Genomic DNA, 8408 nt, shown 5'->3' on the forward strand with positions numbered 1-8408 from the left:
ATCAATCTTTATATACATATATAAAGATTCATACTTTGTACATGTTAACATATACTTATCATTTTAAATGAACTCCTGCTGTGGCACTGGAGGATCAACACTGGACTGCAAACCACAAGGTCGGCAGTTCAAATCCACCAGCTGTTTCTCAGAAACCCTGTATAGGGTCATTATGAGTCAGAATCCACTTGACAGCACTTTACAACAGCATTCTTTTAAACAGTTAGCTTATGCTAATTCTTTTGGTTACAATATTTCTAAATGCTGAATTTATCTAACATTTAAGTGCCATCTAGTCAATTCCAACTCACAGCAACTGTGTACAGCCACGGTTTCTGACGAGCAGCTGGTGGGTTTGAACTGACAACCTTAAGGTTTGCAGTCCAGTGCTTACCTTACAGCGCCACACAAGGACTAATATACAGAAGACTGACAACCCTTATGTAAGAGTCAAATTTAATATAAATACTAGGTTTTAAATGTTAAGGAAACATTTTTTTAAAAGCTCATTTGCATTTGGAAGCAATTCACCTTGACTCGTTCTACAGGGTATCTCAAGAGCATAAGATTCATGTGTTTTATTCCTACCTCTGATGTTTAAAGACTGAGTCCTTAGGTTGTCACAAGCCTATAAATAAGCACAGAGGTGTGTCTTCTATACTTTATTCCTTAGCAGAAAGGGAATTGTGGGAAATAGTTTTTGACAAGGAATGGTTTTCTTTTATGTGTGTTTTTAAAGAAGGTAAATCATTGACATATAGTAGTAATACATGAGATGACACTCACAGGATGACACAATGCATCTGTGGACGTTAGCAGAGTTCAATGCAATTGTAAGAATTTGAAATGCTAACGTTGGTTTAAGGAGTTCTCATAGTGTAGTGGTTACGAGTCAGGTTGCTAATCTGTAAGTCAGCGGTTGGAAACTACCAGCTGTTACATGGGAAAAACATGAGGCTTTCTGCACCTATAAAAATTAACAGTCTCAGAAACCCTATGCAGGGTTGCTATGAGTTGCTGTGAGTTGGAACAAGCTCCACAGCACAGCACCACCAGCGTGTGTTCAACAGAAGCCATGTCAGACCCAGGATGGGGATGTATTTACAATCAAGAAGAAAGAACCATGGGTGAAGCACATCCTTTGGACCTTGATATCCCTGCATATTGAATCCACTTGACCCAAGCACAGACAGCTGTGACACCAGACGGGTGGCAGAGGAGCAACAGCAGCTGAACCAGCAACCAAAGCACAAGACAGAACACAGGATTTCCTAGGCCACAGAATACATAAAGCTGAGTGACTTTGGGCAGGAAGCTTGCTTGTAGAGTGGGGTGCCTCCAGGCACTTAAGTGGGGGAGCTAGGTTTGCAGACCCTGGGAGCTAGAGCTGAGTGTCTTCAGGCTGAGGCTTATGATGGAGTGCTGTGTCCTGTGGGTATTTATCAGCAGCTGACTTGAACTGTTCCCTTAGCACTTCTGACCACAAATTGTAACCTGTTAACTGTTTATACATGTTAATTGAGTAGCAATTAAGTGTCAGGCAATATATTAGGTACTGGGGATACAACAAAGAATTTTTAAAAGACAAGAATTTATTCCCAAGAAGCTTACATTCTAGGGAGTTGAAAGAGAAGATAAATAAAATAGAATACAGCTTATAACCCATTGGATAGTAAAAAGTGTAAAGGAAGACTATAAAACAAGGAAAAGAAAAGGAAGTGCTATATGAACTCTTACATAGGTTTGAAAGTCTTCTAAGTGAACTGCAAGTAACTTTGTGTAGGTAGATGCCTGCTTGTTAAAGGAGAAGTAAGGAGACACATGTGACTGGACACAAGATAAAGTCAGAAAAGTGATGGGTTGGGTTGGGCCAGATCATATAAAACTTTGTAGGTCATTCTAAGGACTTTAGTTTTTAGTCTCTATGAGATGTAAAGTCACTGTGATGTTCTGGGCAGGAAATGCCAGCATGTGTCAGTTCTGATGCAAAGAGACCCTGTGTAGGGTTTCTGAAGAGTGGCTGGTGAGTTGAGTCACCAACCTTACGTTTCAAACCAACCTTGCAGTCCAGTGCATTAACTCATGGAGCCACACCCGGACTCCAAGCTGCATGGTTGTTGTTGTTGTTAAGTGCCATTGAGTCAGTTATGACTCCTAGTGATCCTATCTACAGTTTCTGAGGAACAGCTGGTAAGCTTGTACCAATGACCTTGCAGTATAACCGACCTTACAGTCCAACATATTAACACACCACCATACAAGGACTCCAAGCTACATGGTACAATAGGGTATAATCAAGGACTCTAATTGGGAGTTTCTAGCCTTAATTAAGACAAACAAATACGGTGGTATTAATCAGGTTGACAAAAGTGCAGTAATAAGAGTGTTTAATTTGGATATATCTTTAAAGGAAAAGCCAGGTTATTTTCTACCAATTTGGATGTGAAGCAAAAGAGAAAACAATCAGGTAGTCAAGGATTACTCCAAGATAATAGGATTTAGAAACTGGAGGATGGAGTAGATGTCAACAGAAATTAAGAAGGCTTAGTGTAGAGCAGGCCTTGAAAATGAAAGGCATGAGCTCAATACTGGGACACGTTAGATTTGAAATGAAGTCTCGGTGTGGAGCTATAGGATAAGCACTGGACTGCAAGATCAGTTTGAACTGCAAGGTATGCAGTTCAAATCCACCAGCTGTTCCTCTGAAACCCTATACAGGGTCATTGTGAGCCAACTCAATGGCACTTAACAACTTTAGACAGTTGAATCAAAACTTAAGGTAGTCACTCATATAATATGAATCTGAAGTTCAGGGGAGACTCTTGTTCAACTTTAAGATACAAGTTTGAGACTCAGATTTGCGTTCTGAGAAGCTCAGTTTCCTCATCTGTAAAATGGGTCAATAACAGTGCCTCCTCTCAGGGTAAGGATTAGATGAGGTTGTGTGTGCAGGGCGCTCACCAGCCTGGGCCCAGGCACTTTTGCCTTCCAGGACTCCTTTCACCATTAAAAAAATTAAAATTAATTAATTTAAAATTGTATTTTATGACTTTGTTGGCATAAAGACAAATATATTCATATTATATTTTAAAGCATTTTCCATGATCAAAAAAACAAAACAGCATGGAGCTGAATTTTTTAAAAAGTTCGCTACAATATGTTCATCATTCTTTCTACCATACAACATAACAAAATGGACGCTAGACAATACATTCTAAAAATAAAAGACTGGAATTATTCCGGAGGAGATTTTGACTGTGTAAAGAATAATTTGCAAAATAATCTATCATTTAAAAATATTTTCCTAAATATCTTATAGACTCCTGACAATATTTAGCTACAAGAATGATAATCTACAATGCAAAAGTGATTATTTGAAGGTCCTTGGTAAGAAACAGTTTTATAAAACAGATCTGAATTTATTTTTCAACTCATAGAATGGAAGCAGAATGATAGCACAAAATGCATTTTACAGTGAGTTAAGCGATGACAATTCAGTCTGATTCATTCATTTGCAGTCTGGCATTCATCAGATACCTCTGTTTCCACTGTGTCAAGGATGAGACTAAATAATCTCATAGTGCCCTTGCAGCTCTAAAATTCTCTGATTCTATGCACATACAGCGCTATATTTTAAACCACATATGCCTCCTGTGAAGTGAAATGAATGAGCATACATAAATGGAACAATGATTAAGTTTACTGAGAGGTCAATGTCATTGCATATTAGCCTTACGTATGAAAAATTCTTTTAATGAATCAAACTGGAAGGTTCTGGCAGTGTGCAGTTGTTTGACAGGACTGTGAGAACAAGGACTGAGAAACTGCTGATTTTATACTAGTGATTTTGTTCTGTGGGTCACATACAGAAGAAAAGGAGGGGTCAGAAAGTTTCTTATTAATACAGATCAGCTTGTAAAAGGGGGGAAAAAAAGTTTCTTTTGACATTGCAATGAACTGTAATCTTCTTAATGAATATTACTGCTAAAGCACGCACGCAAATTGGTGTTTCCCCATGTGCCTTAGCTTAAAAGAAACTACATTTAGCCTAAGTGAATTAAAGCTGTAGATCTAAGAGCTATCTGATCATTTCTATCTCTCAATTATTTTAACTTTGGTGAGGTTTTCTTGGAAATTCACTTTGAAACCCTGAAATTCTGGTTGGATCTACCTCAATATTATATTTATGTGGCTAAAGAAGCTATGGACTGTGGATTCCAAGTGCTCTCTACGAAACACTGTGAGAAAAAAAGACATTCTGAGTTCATGGACATCATTTCAGAATCAGCTTATCCTGAAACTAGTCATTCATATCATGATAGCAAGTGCTGTAGTTCTTTTAGATATGATGAAAAAGGTTTTAATTACAAGGGAACTGAATCGGGAAAAAGTAAAATAAATGGTGAAAAAGTAAAAAAAAAAGAAGTGGTACACAGAAAATACAATCTACCACAAGGCAATACTGGTACAAGTAACAATGTTGTTTGTTGTAATGGTTTTTGTGTTCTGTCATGTTGATGTGGACACACAATGACCTTATAGAACACAGTTAAGAGTGAAAACATCTAACAATGATGCACAACAGAATGCTGATCAAAATAAATGAGTTTTCAGGATTAAGGTAAAAATGTGACCATGCTGGTCAGATGTTGCTTGTTACATAAGTGAAAATGCCATAAACCAACCTCAATATTCTTGACATTTGGAGGCAGATCATTTGCGGTGGGGGATATCGTATTGTGTATTGTGGGATGTTTAGCAACATCTTCAACTCCTATCCATTAGATGAAAGTACTGCCCTCATCCTTCAAATTATGAAAACAAATGTTTCTAGTCATCACTAAATATCCCAAGAAGAGCAAAATTGTCCTTATGTGAAGACCACTGGCACACACAAAGAATTCAAAGAACTAGAGTATACAATCTAATAAGAAGCTTCTTGCATATTATGTTGAATTAGCCCTTGATACATGGTTAGTCAGACACTGATGTCTCTAGTACTAATTCTCACTAATACTAAGAAAAAGTATATAAGAATGGGTTGATATATTTGTGCCCGTTGTTGCTTATCCTAAACCTTAACATAATAAATGAGAATGCTGGTTTTATTTATTTCAAATTTGCCTTTGTTTTAACACCATCCATAAAAAAAGCACTGTGGAAAGACAGAAGTTCAGACCAGTACTCTCAGTTGCGTGCCTGACAGATTGGTGCAATATATAATGTAAGGTGGTTCATTGCACACTTAAGGAAGTATAATCTATGTGAGCTGAGTAGGGAGAATGCCACATTGTTGCTCTAAGAATAAATCTTTTCTCACCAGAGTTCTTTCTTCTCCAGTAAGATAAAATGGACACGAGGAATGCCTGTCAAGGATTGCTTCTGTGCTCCTTTAACAATGCATTCACATCTCCCTCCTGTACCTTTACCAAACACTATTTCCTTCCACTCCAGAACTAGAATGTTGGATGCATGAATTTTCATGGCTACCACCTACATCATAAAAAGAAAATAAAGAAGGGGAAATATCAATTTTATGGATGGAGAATTGTTTGCAGTAGGGTACCTGGGAATAAGTGCTTCGTCTAGACTTGTTTCACATTTTGATAAAGCAACCCAACTTCTAACATAATAACTTCTCTGAAAGTAGGGGTGTGAAGTGAAATGTGCACGTCTGGAGAGGCTACTACAATCATCTGCGTAGTGACAAGATGATGATGAGAAGCTGTAGAAAGAACTCACAAGGACATCAAAGCAAGCTCAGAAAAAGCCTACGACCTGTCAATGCATTTTTCAAGCAGTATATTTAAGTGAATTCCTAATGATTTTTATGAAATAATGGATCCTAAATCATCACCTTTAACTCTGGAGGAAAGGTAGAAGTGATTTTTTGAAATTTGAAATTATTGGAACCATGATTTCCAAAGACAGACACATCAAGAAGGATATTTAAAAATAGAATAAAGCCGAGATAATAACAATACCAAAAATAGCAATCAAGGCAAGATCCTCCTAACCTCTAACCAAACTATAGTAAATCTAAAACTACAAAGTATTTTTAAAACATCCCTTCACAAAAAAAAGCATAATGAAATTTACAAAGATCTTGCACCAAAAAATAAATAGCATCAGTACATTCAAGTGTTATTACAGGAGAATAAACTACCAGTAAGATTGTTTGTTTTTTTTTACATTTCCACAAAAGAATATGTGCAACATGTATACAGTCATGGGAGAAGTGATTTAGGCAGATACAGACTTTAAAAAGTTTAGATCTTAAGAATTAGCTATTATATAGGGTATGGATATTAGCCTAATGTGCTGTACACCAAACCTTTATTTACTTATTTATTTTATTACCTGTTAAACTTTTATAGAGCTTAGTTATATTTAGTCTAGTAACAAATGCAATGAATATTTTATTATAGAGAATAATTATGCCTTTCCACTGAACAAATGCAGTAGGGTTGTTGAGAAACAAATGAGATCATAGAAAAGATAGTTTAGTAAATGATAAAATGTAATGAAAATACGAGCAAAACTGTCATTGATTATGGGTCAGTAATTGATTGTTGTGGCCATGATAGGCAAAGAGGCAGATGGATGATTAGATTAGATTAGATTAGATTAGATTAGATTAGATTAGATTAGATAGAGGAATGTTGTACCGTTGACTTCAACTCATAGCAACCGCATGTACAACAGAATGAAATGTATTTGGTTCTGTGTCATTCTTATGCCCAGCATCACGTTTGAGTCCATCATTGCAGTTTATGTACAGATCCATCCCACCTAGATAGTCTTCCTTATCCCAGAAAATCATCTACGTTTCTATGACGGTCTCCATAGATTCATCTCTCCTGTTGATGTGCCTAAAGCAAGTGATGTGGGCAGTGTTCTGTTGTGATCGATAAGTTTTACATAGGCTCTGTTTTGGAAGTAAATTGCAGACCTTTCTTCCTGGTAGACTGGTAAATAGCCATGTGTACACCTTTGGGAGTTCCTTCCACACTCTGAGCTAGACTTTGTGGCTTTCTTTAGCCAGTGGAACCATTGCAAACATAATATAAACCAAGTATTGAAAGCGTTTTGCATTTGGACTTTCTTTGTCTTGTACTTGAAATCCTTCTACTCTCATGGGTAGAAGTCTAAGCTAGACTGCTAAAAGAAGATATGTGGCCAGAAAGGCCTGGTAATCCACTTCTAAAGACTAGGCAAGGAAAAACCTATGGATAATAACAGAACACTGTCCCAGATAGTTCTGGAAGATGATCCCCTTACGTTGGGAAGCACTCAAAATACACAGTGGTGGCAACCATGGGACTGAGCATACCAACAAGTTTTAAGATGGTATAGGAAAGTTTGTTTCTCTTCTGTTATCCTTGGGGTCACCATGAGTAAGAGCTAACATGATGGTGACAAGTTTCATCAGTAGAGTGATGGCTAAATAATGATACACCTGTGTTATAATTCCTAGGTGACTTACAGTCTGTTTGACTCAGAATGACTCTACAACAGAACAAAACAGTGCCCTGTCTTGCACAATCCTCACAAGCATTGCTGCATTTGGGTCTTTTGTTACAGCCAATGTGCCAATCCATATAATTGAGGGACTTCCTCTTCTTTACTGACCAATTACTTTACCAAATATGATGTACATCTCCAGGGACTGGTCCCACCTAATAACATGTCCAAGGTCCTAAAAGGGAAGTCTCCTGATGCTTGCTTCTAAGGAGCATTCTGGAAGTATTTCTTTCAAGACAGATATTTTCCTTCTTCTGGAAGTCCATGGCATATTCAATATTACTTACCAACACCATAATTCAAATGCATCAATTCTTTTTGTCTAGCTTTCACATGCATATGAGGTGATTAAAAATACCAAGGGGTGGGTATGGCACATTTTAGTTCTCAAAGTGACATTTTTGCGATTTCACACTTTGTTGTTATTAAGTGCCTTTGTGTCAGTTTCAACCCATAGCGCACTTGTAGGATTTCCGAGGAGTGACTGGTGAGCTTGAACCACCAACTCTGCAGTCCAGCGAAGTAACCCACAGCACTATATCAGGAATCTTTTCACACTTTAAAGGGGGCATTCTGCAACAGATGTGCACAATGACATACATCATTTGATTTCTTCAGTACTACTTCCATGGGCATTAACTATGGATCCAAGCAAAACGAAATCTTTGAGGAGGCAGAGACAATGATGTGGAGAGATGGTGCGGCTGGGGTCTCTAGACCCATAAAGGGAGAGGGGCTGTGTGCTGATGACCAAGGGGCAGGCTTGCAGGGTATACCCTTGGGTTGATTGATGATGCATGGAGGGGATTGTAACCATGGCATTGTAATGATATACAATAGGATGAATATAAAGCTAATGTTCTCCCTTGTAAACTATCACATAA

Source organism: Chrysochloris asiatica, unplaced genomic scaffold, assembly GCF_000296735.1.
Source record: "Chrysochloris asiatica unplaced genomic scaffold, ChrAsi1.0 scaffold00121, whole genome shotgun sequence".
NCBI lineage: Eukaryota > Metazoa > Chordata > Mammalia > Afrosoricida > Chrysochloridae > Chrysochloris > Chrysochloris asiatica.